Raw genomic sequence first — 15,881 nt, 5'->3', positions numbered from 1 at the left:
GGCAGGAACATAGGGTCTCAGCAGAGGTTCAGTTCGGAGTTGAGATTTGGAGTTGAAGGTGAGGGAGTTTAGAGAAGCTTCAGGTTTGAGCCCCAGAAGCATAGACGGTGTCTATCAAGATCACAGTCCTGGCTTTGCCTGTGGTAGCAGAAAGTGCTGTGAAGAAGCAGGGCACCAGGAAGCCAAGATACTAGAAAAATCGCCAACAAGGACACTGTGGTGATATGGATGTCCTCCTGGCGGGATGGAGAGACCACAGGACACGTTCTAAACTCTGCGGAAGGTGGGAGAATCCTTCAAGAAGTGCAGGTGGTGGTAAGAAATTGCACATGGCAGGCTTTGCAACAGGGGCTGCGAAGTATGCTTTAGACTCGCAGAGTCGGATGGAGCGATTTTCTGGTCTCCCTGAGTTGGGGCAGAAGAGAGAGTGAAAGGCCAGGGAGGTTCCAGTTATGGGAGGTGGTGAACAGTGTGAACCAGGAAAGCCTGTGTGAGCAGGAGAGTTCGTAATCAAGAGGGTTCATGGGTGTGCAGGAGATGTAGTTCTTAGTGCCCGCCATTCAAACCCGCTCTCTTACCCTTCACCTTGGGGATATTTATCAGAGAAAATGCGCTGGTTCTCGTGGAAAATGGACAGAAAGGTAGTGGATGCATCTATTGTTGCTAAGTAGAAATGACTGAGCCAGAAGTCAGAAGAGGCAATAGGGATTAATTGCACTATAAAAGATGTATTTCTTTCATTAGTGCAAATTCTGGCACATCTACAACGCATCTGTAAATTCGGTGTGAGAAGCCCTGTGGGTTCAGGTTGCTGTAAATACATCTTTCTGTGCACTTAAAGCATTAAGTTTGAGATGCCAAACTTAATGCTTCAAACAACTACAAAATCCTCACAATTGATGGCTACATTTATCTCTATTCTTTTGTAAGCATGAATTTTTTCAGTGCAATGTTTGCTTTATGTGTAAAACCTGCTTAATACCTGGATCCCCACTGCCCTGTTCTAGGTTGTTTATTCTTCCATTTGGAAGCCTTGCAATCTCTAAGGATGTGTTAATGGTTGTCCTGTAGGCTTGATCAAAGTTTATTTGTGATTTATTATCCAAGTTTATATAGTTTGTTTTCATTAAAGCTCTCAGAGATGGCATGAGTTATTTCCATGAATACAAACTTTCTACTCAAGTAGACCACTGATATTTCCTATTCATGCATGTGAAGAAATCCTGCTATCAAATCTGCTCCTGAGACATTCTTGGCTCAAAGCTTCCTACATTCTATTTGGGTCAAATCACAGAATGGTCTGGTTGTAGCAGAGTGTAAAGCGAATCTCCCAGGTTACTATGCTAATCCCAGGAATGATCTGCCCTGGTTGGTTAATGAAATGGGCCTTTTCTTTTATTATGACAGTTTTTCTGCAGTACATAGTGCATCATCTGTGCGTCAGATATTTAGCTTCATCTATCTCAAGACAATAATTCATTGAGGTAACCAAAACATTTATATCCCTGTAATATTCTGAAATAAAAATAAAAAATTAATTCATGGAGGTTTGGAACAGACTCTGAAGTATTTGAAGATAGTCTAAGCGTTCTTCAAAGCTATACTCTAAAATTGTTGTGCTATCAATACAGGGAATGCTATAATATAATGATTGAATTAATGGCTGAATATCTCCTATCAAGATTCTTCATGCCAGGCAGGGTTTATTTAAGGTGAAGGATCTGAGGACCAGGTTAAGTAGATTGCACATGATGTATTTAAGCTCCAAGCAAACACATGTGCATACATCTAATTCGTATGGTTATACGTGGCAGCAAATGACCTCTAGACACACCAAATGCAATGGCTAAATAAACAGTGTGTATAGAAATTGTATTAAGATAGGAGTGCCTTTCAGTCAGGGTCTAGTCAGGAAAAGAGACTCAGTGTCGGTCTGTTAACAGAAAGAATTTAATATAAGGAATTGGATAGCAGATATTGGAGAGCCAAAGAGGCAGAGAGGCGCCCCACAGCAACACCCTTCGGGCCAGGGGAATAAAGGGGCAATGTTGGGGTTATCAGGAGCTCAGGGAAGGGCGCCAGTATCTCAGCAGTGCTGAAGAGGGCTGGCTGCCCCTGAGGCTGCATCAGTGCCTGGGAGATTTGCACCAGGGCCCCTGCATGCCCCACTGACACCTCTGAGGAACTGGCCAGCGAGGCTGGTGATTCTAAGATAGCATGGTGAGGGTGCTTCTGGGAATATGGAAAGAACTGGAACCAACTGCTACCAGCAGGATGAACAACAGTTGCTAGGGTGAGAATGATAGGCACCAGACTCAAAACAGGAAAGAACAAGCCCGGGTCACAGCCGCCACCTTCTGGTCTCCCTCTAGTGCCCCCTAGTGACAGAACCTGAAATGAACCAGCTGGCGATGGAGAATGGACTGGTGGGGTCCCAGCCCAGTATGACCCAGCAGGATGCAGGAAGAGAGAGCAGGAGGTGAGAGATGAGAGCTTAATAACCCAAACAGGATGTGCATGCGCCTTACAATCCCATCCACATGCAAGGGGAGGGGTGGAGCAGTAAATCAGGTCACTGTGTTCTGGGTCTCACCCTTACTTCAGTTTGGAGTAACCCTAGGGGATTTCTTAAATCAAGGGCTTAAATTTTGTTTTTCCGATCCAGTGTTTCTAAGTCAGGGTTGTTTTTTTTTATTGTTCCTTCAGTCATATACCAAAAGTCCTTCTACAAATTGATGCTAGAAAGTTTCTGAGCCCCAAATCAATAAGGTAAAATAACCATTCTGGGTACAAGGAAAGAATTATCAGACTGAGTCTGTTCTAATATTCCACACAATACCTAGCCCTGACTTTTTTTGCAGGAGCAGTTATACATGTGGAAATGACAACTAGCAAGACCCAGGTGCTGACAGGAGGCTGAATTGCCCTTTAGAATTGTCTTTTCTGCCACCTCCCAGTACTTTACCACTTACCTAAAAGAAGACAAAATAATAGGCTCTTTTGTTTCCAGTACCTATAATGTGCATTTCCAGGTTTGTTTTGGAGTACAGCTGTGAAATCTTTCAGCACTGACATAATTCTCTTCCTTCCAATTGTGAAGTGTTCTTTGAGCAATGTAATTGTTCCCCACTGCAACTCTTACAGCAGTGTGTCAGCATGCCAATCACTTCTTCCTCTTCAGTCCCGATTCTTCTCGCTCCCTGCTGTGTTAACACCCAGAATGAATCCTTCCAGCTGCTGAGGGATCTCGGCATGTTTATATGAACTACTTTATGTTTCCCAGGGAAATTTTCTGAAAGCAAAGAGATCTTGGCCAGTATGTCTGTGATTCAGTGGAGATATGCCTGGGCTGGCATTGATATTTTCTTTGGGGTCAGTAACAGTAATTAAACATCTCAAATGGCATTCGTGAGTACACAGTGTCATTTTATCTTAACTGAGTTTTGGTCATGTCCATTCCATTTGTAGAGTACACATATCACTTGAAATCTCTTCTGGAAATGAGAAACTTGGTCTTATGGTAGGTTCTTCAAGAATAACTTGAAGATATTTATTACAATGTTTAGGGCCAGTATGAATATACTGAACTTTTCCTAGTATTTCAGATTTCTTTGTCCTGAGTCTGCACACCTATTTCTGTAAGATTTCCGAAGGTCCTCATAATCTGAGTATAACACGTTTTCCTTTCACAGAAAAGGGGGTTTTATCAAGATCCTTGATTGGAATTATTGAACCTCCTATTATGGCTTAAACAGTGTCTCTCTCCTACCCCCCACCTCAAACAGATATATTGAAGTCCTAACCCCTGGTACTTGTGAATGTGATTTTATTTGAAAATAAGGTCTTTGCAGATATAATTAAGGTGAGTGTTAAGATTAGATCCTATAGGAGTCTGACAGGCCCTTAATCCAGTATGACTGGTGTCCCTGTGAGAAGAAGAGAGGGACACAGAGGGAAGATAGCCATATGAAGATGGAAGCAAAGATTAGCCACAAGCCAAAGAATACCAGTAGCTACAAGAGGCCATAAGGGGCAAGGAAGGACCTTCCTCCCCGGAGGCATCAGAGAGAACACAGCCATGCCAACACCTTGAATTTGAACTTCTAGCCTTCCAAGCTATGGGAGAATATTTTTTGTTTGTTTGTTTTAAGCCACCCAATTTGTAGTACTTTGTTACTGTAGCCCTAGAAAATTAATACACCTCCCAAATCTACCAACTAGAATTCTGGCATCACAAGTTTTGTTTTTCATCATTTCAACACCCCTGTCTCTGCCTTCTTCCGAGTTAGTGCCTGCAGCACAGGTGAGATCGCCCCTGCTTCTGCACTGGCTGCACATAGAAACAAAGGATTCTTAGACAAACTCCTCAAAGGACACTCCTGGTGGATGCGTGTGGTCCGTCCTCTGCACGCACTGTCTGATAATCGTGGGGCGTCCCTGGAACTGGTGCAGCCTCGTGTTTTCCTTCCCTGGAGTTATACCAGGGACACCATATATCCCCTGAGTTGGTCACGGCTGCTACTGAAGAGAAAAGCCCAGAAGCAAATTCTAGGACTCCCAGCATCTTTGCTCAGTTCAATAAACTTGTTTCCTATTCCCCCTGGATTTACAACCTTGTATTTCAGTCCTCCACAAGCATGCTATTCTATGACAAGCAGAGTTCCAGGGCTGCCGTGGACGCTTCTGTCTGATGTAGGTGCAGAAGTTTCTTTAGCTCTCAAAGAGCAGCTCCTCTTATGTGTGCACCTCTAATTGCTCCTAATTGCGATTAATCTGGGTATCTTCCCTCTCCTAGTAGACTGGGGGCCTCTCCGCAGACAATTTCTCGTCCTTGCTCCTGTGTCGTCGTTTCTATCTCAGACTGTGGTAATGCTGAGCAGACCTGTGATTTCAAAGTTACATTATAGCAGGGGTGACCATGTACTTTCCTGCCCAAACCAGAAGACTTTTTTTAGAGTAAAAAGAGATGTTTTAAAAAGTTAAAATGCTATAACTTTTTGAGATATATATATCAACCGATATTGATTTTTAATATATTGATAGACTTGAAAGATGGTTTCATGGAAGCTTTTTAAAAATGACATCTTTTCTAAAAACAAAATCCATTTATATTAAAGCAGAATAAAATCTTATGCTGACATTTAAACATTTAAAAATAGCAAGGGGAATAATTATCTTTGCTATGTATTCACATCTGTTAATCAGTTTCTTAGCCATTATCTGTCACAGGCATTTTTCTGAAGAATGTATTTATTTCAATATAATATTTTTCCAACATTTGGTTTGAATCTAAAGTTGTACATTATGACTAATAAATCATAATGGAACAGATAGGTCAACTGACTCCTCTGGTGGTCACAGTAGTAAGGTGAGACCGCATCTGCTAAATGTATAGTATTCTAAATTTTATTCTAGAAATTAAAATGTATAAATATGAAGCCAAACTTTTTTGAATGTATTTTATTTTTATCTCTCTTGAGTACCTTTCTTCAACAAATATTTTTTCCAAGACAATATTGGTTAAATAAAATGTCTCTGATGCCTTTGAATTTTTCATGAAATTGCAATGCTTCAAGACTGTAGACTTTCTCAATTTGAATTTTTTCTGTTGCAGGATATAAACATGTCCAATTAAAAACAAGAGTCCCAGGCCCGGCGCCGTGGCTCATGCCTGTAATCCTAGCACTCTGGGAGGCCGAGGTGGGAGGATCGCTCAAGGTCAGAAGTTCAAAACCAGCCTGAGCAAGAGTGAGACCCTGTCTCTACTAAAAATAGAAAAAATTAGCCGAGTATGGTGGTGCATGCTTGTAGTCCCAGCTACTCAGGAGGCTGAGGCAGGAGGACCGCTTGAGCCCAGGAGTTTGAGGCTGCTGTGAGCTAGGCTAATGCCAGGGCACTCTAGCCCAGGTGACAGAGTGAGATGCTGTCGCAAAAAGCAAAACAGAAAGAAAGACAGAAAAATGGGCAAAATGCCTTGGACATTTCCCTTAAAAGGATATGCAGATGGCAAAAAAGCACATGAAAACATTCAACATCATTATCCCCTAAGTTTATGTAATTAAAACCACAAGGAGATATTACTACACGCCCATCATAATGGCTAAAATAAAAAATAGTAACACCACCAAATACTGGCAAAGAATGAAAAGAAAATGGATATTCACACATTGCTGGCGGAAATGCAAAATGGTACAACCACTTTGGAAATTAGTTTGACAATTTCTTTTAAATCTAAACATGTAGTTATGACATTTCCAAACTCTTGAGAATTGATCCCAGAGAAATGAAAATGATGTTCACATAAAAATCTGTTTAAAAATGTTCATCGTAGTATTATTCATATTTGTCAAACACTGGAAGTAACCCAGAATTCTTTCCATGGGTAAAAGGTTAAACAAACCATGGTACATTCAGTGCTACTACTCAGTAATAGAAAGGAACAAGCCACTGATGCATGCAAGAGCTTGAATGGATCTCAATGGAATTATATTGAAGACAAAAAGCCAATTTCAAAAGGTTATACACTGCATAATGGTTGCATAACATTCTAGAATACTCTTGAAATAACAAAATCATAGTGTTGCCAGAGGTTAGGAATGGAAGTGAAGGAGTGAGTACAGCCATACAACCAAGTAGCACAAGGGAGCCTTATGGTGGTAGAATAGCTCTGTATCTTGATTATGGTGGTGGTTACATGGAGCTACACATGCACTAAAATTGCATAAAACTATACACACACACAGTGAAATGAGCACATGTACAAACTAAGGAAATCCCAATAAACTCTGTGGGTTGTACTGATGTCAATTTCCTGGTTTTGATCCTGTACCATAGTTATATAAGATGCTACCATTGAGGGAAGATGGGTGAAGGATGCACAAAACAGCAACTTGGTTTTGCAACTTCCCGTGATCCATAATTATTTCAAAATTAAAAGGTTTTAAAAATTCAATCTTGTACACTGCGAGTTCCCATTCCCACCAGCTATGCATGACTGATTCCGTTTCTCCACACCCTCCCCAGCATCTGCTTGGTGTCACTGTTTTTAACTGTAGCCATTCTCATAGGTTCAATTCTTCTCTTGCTTTTGTAGGGATAAATTTCAATATTTTCCTGTTTACATGCTTTATTTATTTATTTATTTGCGACAGAGTCCCACTCTGTTGCCCAGGCTAGAGTGCCGTGGCATCAGCCTAACTAACAGCAACCTCAAACTCCTGGGCTCAAGCGATCCTCCTGCCTCAGCCTCCCGAGTAGCTGGGACTATAGGCACACTCCACCATGCCCAGCTAATTTTTTCTATTTTTAGTAGAGATGAGGTCTCTCTCTGGCTCAGGCTGGTCTCAAACTTCTGAATTCAAGTGATTCTCTTGCCTCGGCCTCCCAGGGTGGTAGGATTACAGGCGTGAGCCACCGCACCCAGCCTACATGCTGTATTTTAAATCATCGCTATTTTTTGCTAAAAGCCTAAGTATTTTTGGCACTCTATTGAACACCTTGCTTAAGGATTCCCAACTGATTTTTAAAATAACCAAAATTGGAGAGCTTGATTACAAAAATTTAATACTGCTATAGGAAACTTAGGATGATCTATAAAGTAGTTCTTAAAATGTTTAAACATTTTTTAAAAGCCAGTTGACAAGGCAGCAAAGAGAAAGATGTACTGCCATGCTGAAATATTTTATCGTATTTAACATAAGTTTCATAACAGACTTTAATTCATTTAACTCTGGCTGAGCGACTACACATTAAAAATTCTCAAAATCGCAATGTCTGTGCCAACTGGTGGAATGTCACATCTTGCTTGGACCCCCGGGGTATCCAAATGCTGAATCCTGATGAAGGAACATCAAAGCTTATTGCTGGACAAGTTTCTGGAATTCATGTCAGTTACCAAAGGCAACTGGGGTGACTTTAGAATTTGTCATAAAAAAAAAAAAACCAGATTCAGCTTTATCAGACAAAACTTTCCCGAAAAGCCCACCTTCAGAAAATGTCAGTGCACTCAGCTGAAGAACCACACTGACTTCATGAAAGATCTGCGTTTTTGTGTTTACAGTGCAAATGGGCTCTGCCTGCAATGATTAAAGAGAAGGGAAATGACCTAGTGTCTGTCATCACCTCTATATGTTGCTGATAACATTGGAACAACATTACCTGCCTGGTTAAGTGAATATGGCAGCATTGGTCACTTTCCCCGGTATCATAGTGAGGTTGATGAGGGTTCATGATGTATTCATGAGCTTATGCAAAGCGCATCTTTTCAACTGAGAAGGTTAACCTTGCTACTGCAACTGCCCTGGCTCAGGTAGCAAACATACGTAAAAGCAACGTTTATTACCCCTCCTCCTCCCTTGAACCCGAACGGGTTTGATGTTCAGTGTTACCTGCCCTCGTGTAGATGTCTCCACAGGTGGTGAGAACGGTTCTTGGTCAAGAACTGAAGGAGTTTTAAGGTATTTGCTTCATGAAGCTGAGATCACTAACTAGCAACTGAAGATGTCAGAAACCTCGATGCTGGTAGGATGGGGGTGGAAGGACTATTCCTATTGTTTTGAAAATGAACGTGATAGGCATCAACCAGTAGTCCTGGAACCTAAGATAAATCCACATTCTAAAAACACCAAACTGCCTGAGCAGGGAAGGGTGTGTGAGCCTATTGGAGGATGCATTTTCTTATAGAAAAAGGCAGGTAAAAGCTCAGGTTGATTCCGCTGTGCTGCTGGCACAAATACTCAAAACAGAAAAGAGCAAGTCACTTAGACACAATGAAGAACAGGTAATTTATACAAATGCCCACACTTGATTCTCAGACACTTCAAGGATGAAAAATTAGCTCATGTAATATTGAAGCCAAGGTCATGGTATACCTTTGGCTAGAATAGTTTGTGCTGTGCCAACGGGATCATAATTCAGTATCATAATTAACATCTCTTCCAAGAATAAATATCTGTCTGGCCTTCCCACTGTAGTGCAGGGTTAGACAGGGCTTGGTACCACCAGTTAACAGTCTTGTTGAAGACAGGTCATTACTCCCCGCATCAGCAGCAGGCTTTAATTTTTGTTTCAAACCTACCTGTGAGCCACTCCCCATCTCTTTAATTAAATTGTTTCGTATGGCTCCAGTGAGCACTAACGAAGAACCTGACACTTTCCAAGGAGTGGCAGATTAACAAGGGTTTGATTCAACTGTACCCTATCCATGTCTGGAAGAAACCTCCTTTGGTTTAAGAGCTACAAGTTATAATGATTTTTACAGTCAGTCTAGAGTTATTAGTGAATACACCATTTATAAGGAAAGGAAAGCGTTTCTTCCACACACCCTTGCTCTGACCCTCTGTGCCTGGGGTCGTTCCATTGACTCGCACCTAGACACCCGTCCTGCTGGGCCCAGATCCCTCGGCAGGGTTCCTGTGCCAGCTCCCAGACCACTCTGCCTCCCGGGTTTCCTTTCAGAATTGCTTTCTCCAGTGCAAGCTGATGCCTTCAAGTCTTTTATTTTCTAGCAACTAACCTTTTATTTCCTTCCTTGCAGTTATGCCCTGGAGTTTAGGATACTCTCTTTCTTTTCCCTAAGGTGATTTCTTGTGCTTTAGGTGGATGCCTAAGAGTTACCCTACCCTAATGTTTTTCTTGAAAAATTTGGGTACCAGATAGAACCAATTTCTATCCTGTGGTTTAAATCTCCCTTTCATTACTCCTTGGTGTAGCTCTTCCCAGGAGTAATGAAAGGGAGTGGCTCAGTGGCGTAAGTATCTTATCTGTAAAGTCACACTAAGCACAAACCTCTTCTGTTAAAATATCCATGTGAGTGCCTATGCATCGAATGAGTGCGTTCTGGCCTTTAGTGCTGTCGTCACAGCATGCTAGTTCAGGCTGGAAGGCCTGAGCCTGTCCCATTCTGCCCATGTTGGCATTTAGCCAAACATGTATGTCTGTACTCTAGCCATGGATTTAAGAGCATCACCTTTTCCTAACCTGACTCTAATCTGCCTACTAGGGTCCCAGTAGCTCAAGCCTCTGTGTGTGTGTGTGTGTGTGTGTGTTTAAATCTCTAATGTCTATGCTGTTTCTATCCACTCTTCCCTGCTTCTCTCACACCCAATATCCCCACTAGGAAGATTCCCAGAGACTCTTATGGGTCAATCTCTGATTTTAGTAGCCCATTTAGAAAACCTCTGAAATACTGAAGATCTCCTCCATGGCATGTATTAGTTGGAGAGGGGAGGAAGTGTGATTGGTTTGGAGATCTGATGCAACTGCCTGTTTAGGCTGGGGAAATGGGGAAGAAGAGGACCCTTTCCAAAAGTCCATATGGGAGAAAGAACATCTCCTAAGAACCAGTGAGGACTGGTTCTTAGTCCTCTCCACCACATTTATCACTTCTAACACTTTTCTGGGTTCCCCCTGGCTGTCTTCTTTCTATTTGGAGAGAAAAATCTCAAAGGGAGAGCTACTGAGCAGCAAAAGGTTATGATAGTGACCATTTTGAAAAGGGAAGATAGTTATTGTGAGATTGGCCACAAGTAAGGTTCTAGCTTTGGAGAAGGCATTAGGAAATTGTACCCTCTGAAATGGGCATTCTTACTCATTTCTGAAAAAGTCCCCCCAGGATGAGTTATGATCTGGAATCTGCTTTAAGGTAATCCAGTAAGGGAAAGCAGAAGAAGCAAGATTGGTATCATTAGTAACTGATGAAACTGGATGATTGGCACATGGGAATTCATACTATTCTTTCTACTTTTGTGTATGATTAAAAGCTTGTATGACAAAAAGGTTTTAGGTCTCCTATGGTGATATCCACCTAGGAGGTGTTTTGTAAATATGTTCCTGATATACAAGACTGTCAAAATCCCAGGACCCTTTCTCAGAGGAAAGGTATGGATTTAACATGTAGCTTTTGAAAGGCATGCTGTGTTCTTGTTGACTATTGCCTGTCTGCTCCAAAGGAGTGTACCAGTGACAGACATTTGGGGAAATTGATCAAAAAAATATTAAAGTCCTGCTGCGTATGATTTGAGTTAGAAGTATGCTTGCTTGCCAATGCATAGAACGTTTCTGGAAGGATTCACTGCTTCCATACAGGGAAGCCAGGTATCTGAGAAAAGGGATTGAGAGGCTACATTTGAAAAAATTAAGTGCGGAAACAAATAAGCAAAGCTATATTGCACTGCAGGATTAGATTTGTTACTGCACCTGATACTGACCCAGGTGAAAATGACCTGCCTGGTCAGCCTAAGACCAGGTTAACCAAACCCTGCATGCCTAGCCCCATTGTTTAGCAGCCGAGTAACAGACTGCTTGATGAACTCAGTGTACTGAATCAGAACATCAGGGCACAGCTAAGGCAGCACCAGTGACACTGCTTAACCCCAGCCGTAGAAGCACCACGGAGACAATAGCTTTGCTCACATTCTTAAAATGCTGCAGGAATATGTCCACAGCATATGGCAAGGTGCAAGCTTCTCAAAGCCCATCTATACCCTCCTCTGTAGAAGCAGGCTTCTTAGAGAAATGACTTGGGAATGATCTAGGAGGTACGCAAGCTGCACCCCTGAGTGGGAACAGAGGCATCCCTACAGGGGGGCAGGAACGGGCCCCACGACTTAGATAGAGCCACCCCTGAAATGGGAATGTGATTGCATTTGTTAGTGGATTTGCCATTAAGCTATTCTTGTACCTGAAAATGTGGGCCTGCATGTGTTACAGAGCTCCTGATGTTTTCAATGTAGGGAGAACAATGTTCCTCTGAAAGAACAAGCTGGCACAGAGACTGCTAGCTGCTGCCACAACATCCTCGTTGCAGAAGAAAACAGAAAAAACCAAAAGGCAGGGAAATTCTGCTTATGATTTTTGGTCTCAAGACAGGCGTGTTGAAGACCAGCATCCCAAATTTGGGAGCATTTTAAATCCTGATATGGGGCTGGGAGCTTTAGAACTGCTCCTGATGTCGGAGCAACTGTATACAGATTGAGTATTCGGGTTAAACAAGTCCATCATGTTTTTTCACAAACAGAAAAACAGCAGGGCGCGTTTACCTATTGAGGCGGGGGAGCTGGAATGCACTGCCAGTTATGAATGGACTTTGAAAGCAGCCAGAATCAAAGCAAATGTAAAACCAGCTTCCAGACAATGTTTAAGACTCGTGCTTATGTCTCCGCTGAAGCGTTTAGTATTTAGGCGGTTGGATTGAGTCAGAGAAGTATCAGCAATTTCTAGTTGAAAGATCACCTGCAGTCTTTCCAGGTCTCTGTTCCAAAGACAGAAGCATAGCCTGTATTAATTCTTTCTGTGCTGAGAACCAGCAAAGATGGGAAGCTTGACATCCACGCACACTTGTTGAGGAAGGCAACTTGGCAACGTCTATCAAAATTATTATACAAACATACAAAGGCAACTCCACTTTTGAGAATTTACCTTAAGGATATGTATGCTCCAAAATGATGTCTATAAGAGGTAATTCACTATTGCACTATTTATAATAGCAAAAGATTTAAAACAATGCCATCCGTAGAGGACTGGTTAAATAATGGTCCTTCCATACAATGGAATACTACACAGTCACTAAAGAATGAAGAATCCTTTTCAGTACTTTAAAATCTTAAAAATAAATTAAGTAGAGGGGAAAAGGTTAGAGCGGTCATTGAAAGCAGCTTTCATTTGTAAAAAGGAGGAGGGTTGATAAGAATGTCTTCTATAGTTACTCACATGCTTCCAGAGATTTTGCATCTGCACCGAAGAAACTGAACACTAGTGTCCCCCATGGTGGGAAACTGAATGCCAGAAAGATTCTTCACCATACAGTTTAAATTTTTCAATTTTCAATTATCCATTCAAAAGTTTGACTTTTTAATCATGAATTGTCTATTCCAAAAGATATATTTTAAGTCAGACTTTGACATGACTGTAAAATGGTACCAACTACATAGTTGGCATGCTTCTAATGAATGATGATTTCCTGAATGTGCAATGAAAAACGAACTTGGAATTTCTGCTTATAGCATTATGCCTATCATAGATTTTTTTTTCTACTCAAAAGTTAACAAAGGAATTATAGAACTCTTCTTTTTCTTTTCTTTTTTTTTTTTTTACCAACCTTCCCCCTCCCACCACCCCCCTGACTTTTATGACACTCTGAAGACCGCTGAGAAGCGAACATTGAGTGGAGGAGAAACGCTGAGTCCTTGCACTCCCCAAGATGAAGCAGAAGCTCCACGAGCACTAAGCAATCGCCTGGAGCTATCTTACTCAAGTTTATTTCTGCCCGCCCAGCTCTAGGCTTCGTATTTAGGCATCTTTCCTCTGACTCTCTCTGGTTTCTATTGAGTCTAAGACTACAAAAAAAAACGGAACTTGATATTTTTGAGGCATAAATTACTGGACACAATTTAATCAGTTAGAAAATCTTACTGATGAATTCAGTTATTTGGTGACATTTATGAAAAAGAAAGAATAGGAAGTAAATCTCTTTAGAAGTGATTTTCCTGAATCTCTGATTAAATGAAAATGACATTATAAATAAGGTTCCTTAAATTGGGGATCAGTATGGACAGACCTTGGCTTAGCATTGCGGCACACCTTGAGAAATGAACACGGTGTATCCTGCAGGTGGAGGAGAGAGATGAGAAGGGCTGTACTTGCTTTACAACAATGACACGTGCATTCTGCAAGTGCACACTGATCTTATTTTTATCTTCCCATTTTGACCGCCTCAGAGAATTGGTTGAGGATCAACTGAGTGTAGTATGTGTGGATGTACTTCATAAACTCTAATTTATGGTCATGGATAAATACTAGCCCTTATATTGCTAAATTTGACCAGAATTTTTCCCAGAACTTTGTCTAGAATTTTAAAAATCAAATATGTGCAGATATCCTGAAAATGCTGTCAAAGAGTTGATGATTAGTAACTGTGATATTTCCAAGCCATATACTGTATATTTCTTGGATAATTCCTAGGATGTTGGGGTTTTTTAAAATTATTTCAAAATATCAAGGTTGTACAAATGTTTTAGTTACATGGATACCTTTTATAATGCTCAAGTTAGGACTTCCAGTGTGCCCATCACCTAAATAGTGTTCATTGTATCCGATAGGTAAGTTTTTATCCCTCCCCTCCCCCTCCTCCCCTTCTTGATTTCCAATGACTTTTACATCTTTTTGTGCCCATGTGTGCCCATTGATTAGCTCCCAATTATGAGAGAGTACATGTGGTGTTTGTTTTTCCATTCCTGAGATACTTCACTTGGGATAGTGGTCTCTAGTTCCATCCAAGTTGGTGCAAAAGATATTATTTCGTTCCTTTTTATGGCTGAGTAGTAGTACTCCATGGTATATATATATACCACATTTCTTAATCTATTCATGAATTGATAGGCACTTAGGTTGATTCCACATCTTTGCAATTGTGAACTGTGCTGCATAAACATTTGAGTTAAGCTATCTTTTTGATAAAATGACTTCTTTTCCTTTGGGTGGATATCCGGTGGTGGGATTGCCGGGTCAAATAACTGTACTCTTGGGACTTGGAGTCTCATTACTGAGTCTTCAAAATGCCTTTGCTTCAGGCTGGCTTAGGCTGCCTAATGGCGTCCATACCCTAGTGCTCTGCTGGCCCACGTTTAAACTCCTCCAGGTTCCGGTACAAGCGTCAGCTCCCATTTCCTGTGCCTAGTGAGAGGAGGGAATCATCACCACAGCTGAGTCCTAAGTTTTTATTGAGGTGAGGAGACAAAGAACCTTAACACTGGTCACTGGGCTGAGACTAACTTGTAATGAGATTGTTTACAGGAGTCAAACTTTGCTGATGGAAGAGGACCGAGCCATCTAGGGGTGTTTCCGGAGCCATGGACTGCTCTACCATCCAGTTTTAGCAACTAATAAAGCTGAGCACACAAGTGCCCCTCCTTCCCCCAACCCCCACAGGAATGCAGTGCTCAGCTCTGCAACAGGACTTCCAGTGGAGAGACTGGCTCTGACAGATAACTGAAAAAAAGCCCCAGACTGAATTAGGCCATCAGAAACTTACCCTGGTGACTTGACTTCTCATTAGCTTGACTTCTAAGAGGCTATTTTAGTGGAAATCCGCATATAATAGAATGGCTTGGCAACTTAGTCAAAAGCAGCCCTGGGAGTGAATCAGCTTTCAGTAGAATAAAGGTTGCCACGGTCAGCCTTTCGGAACCCACTAGGAGTTAGTTCTCCTTTCTGTCCAAGGACACTCGGCGTGATCAGAGCAAATGCTGTGGCTGACGTGGAATCAAGTCTTTGTCTACAGCGTCCCGAAACCTCGGAAGCAATTCCCCTATTTATTTGTCTTTTAGATGAAACAGGTCCGGAAGGTAAGCAGTTTCCTTATGCGACACCCAACTCTGGTCCCCGTCCCTTAACTAAGTTGTTGACTCTGCTCTGGTTACTTACTGCACGTGGGGCGGAAGACGGAACTAGGATCACGCCTGTGCCAGCACCCCGGTGTGTCGTAGAACACTGCATACGCGTGAACGTCCCGCAGGTTGTTAGGAACGAATGAGATTGCTGGTAGGAGCCTGCCACTCTCAGTGCTCTGTTTCGAGAGCAAGAAGGTTGATTCCAGAGGTGATGGGGGTCTGATTTGCACTGGTGTCCCTGCGCTCCTGTCTGCTTCAGCCCATCTCCGGTTTCCAGATTTGCCGAGTTGAGCTCCCAGTACCTGCTCTCTGGCCAGCAGCCCTGGCTTTTCTTCATTCCCCAAGCCGAAAACTGCAACTCCAAACTCAGCCATGTGAACTCTGCCTGCAGATAAGGGATGTCTGTCTCCGGGAGAGGGACTGAAGTCGCCACCAGGAAACCAGGCCTGATGCCACCAAGGCAACCTTCTTCTCCATTGCCTTTCCTGTTTCCGC

This window comes from Microcebus murinus, chromosome 5 (assembly GCF_040939455.1).
Source record: "Microcebus murinus isolate Inina chromosome 5, M.murinus_Inina_mat1.0, whole genome shotgun sequence".
Classification (NCBI taxonomy): Eukaryota; Metazoa; Chordata; class Mammalia; order Primates; family Cheirogaleidae; genus Microcebus; species Microcebus murinus.
Note: the sequence above shows the minus strand (reverse complement) of the source record.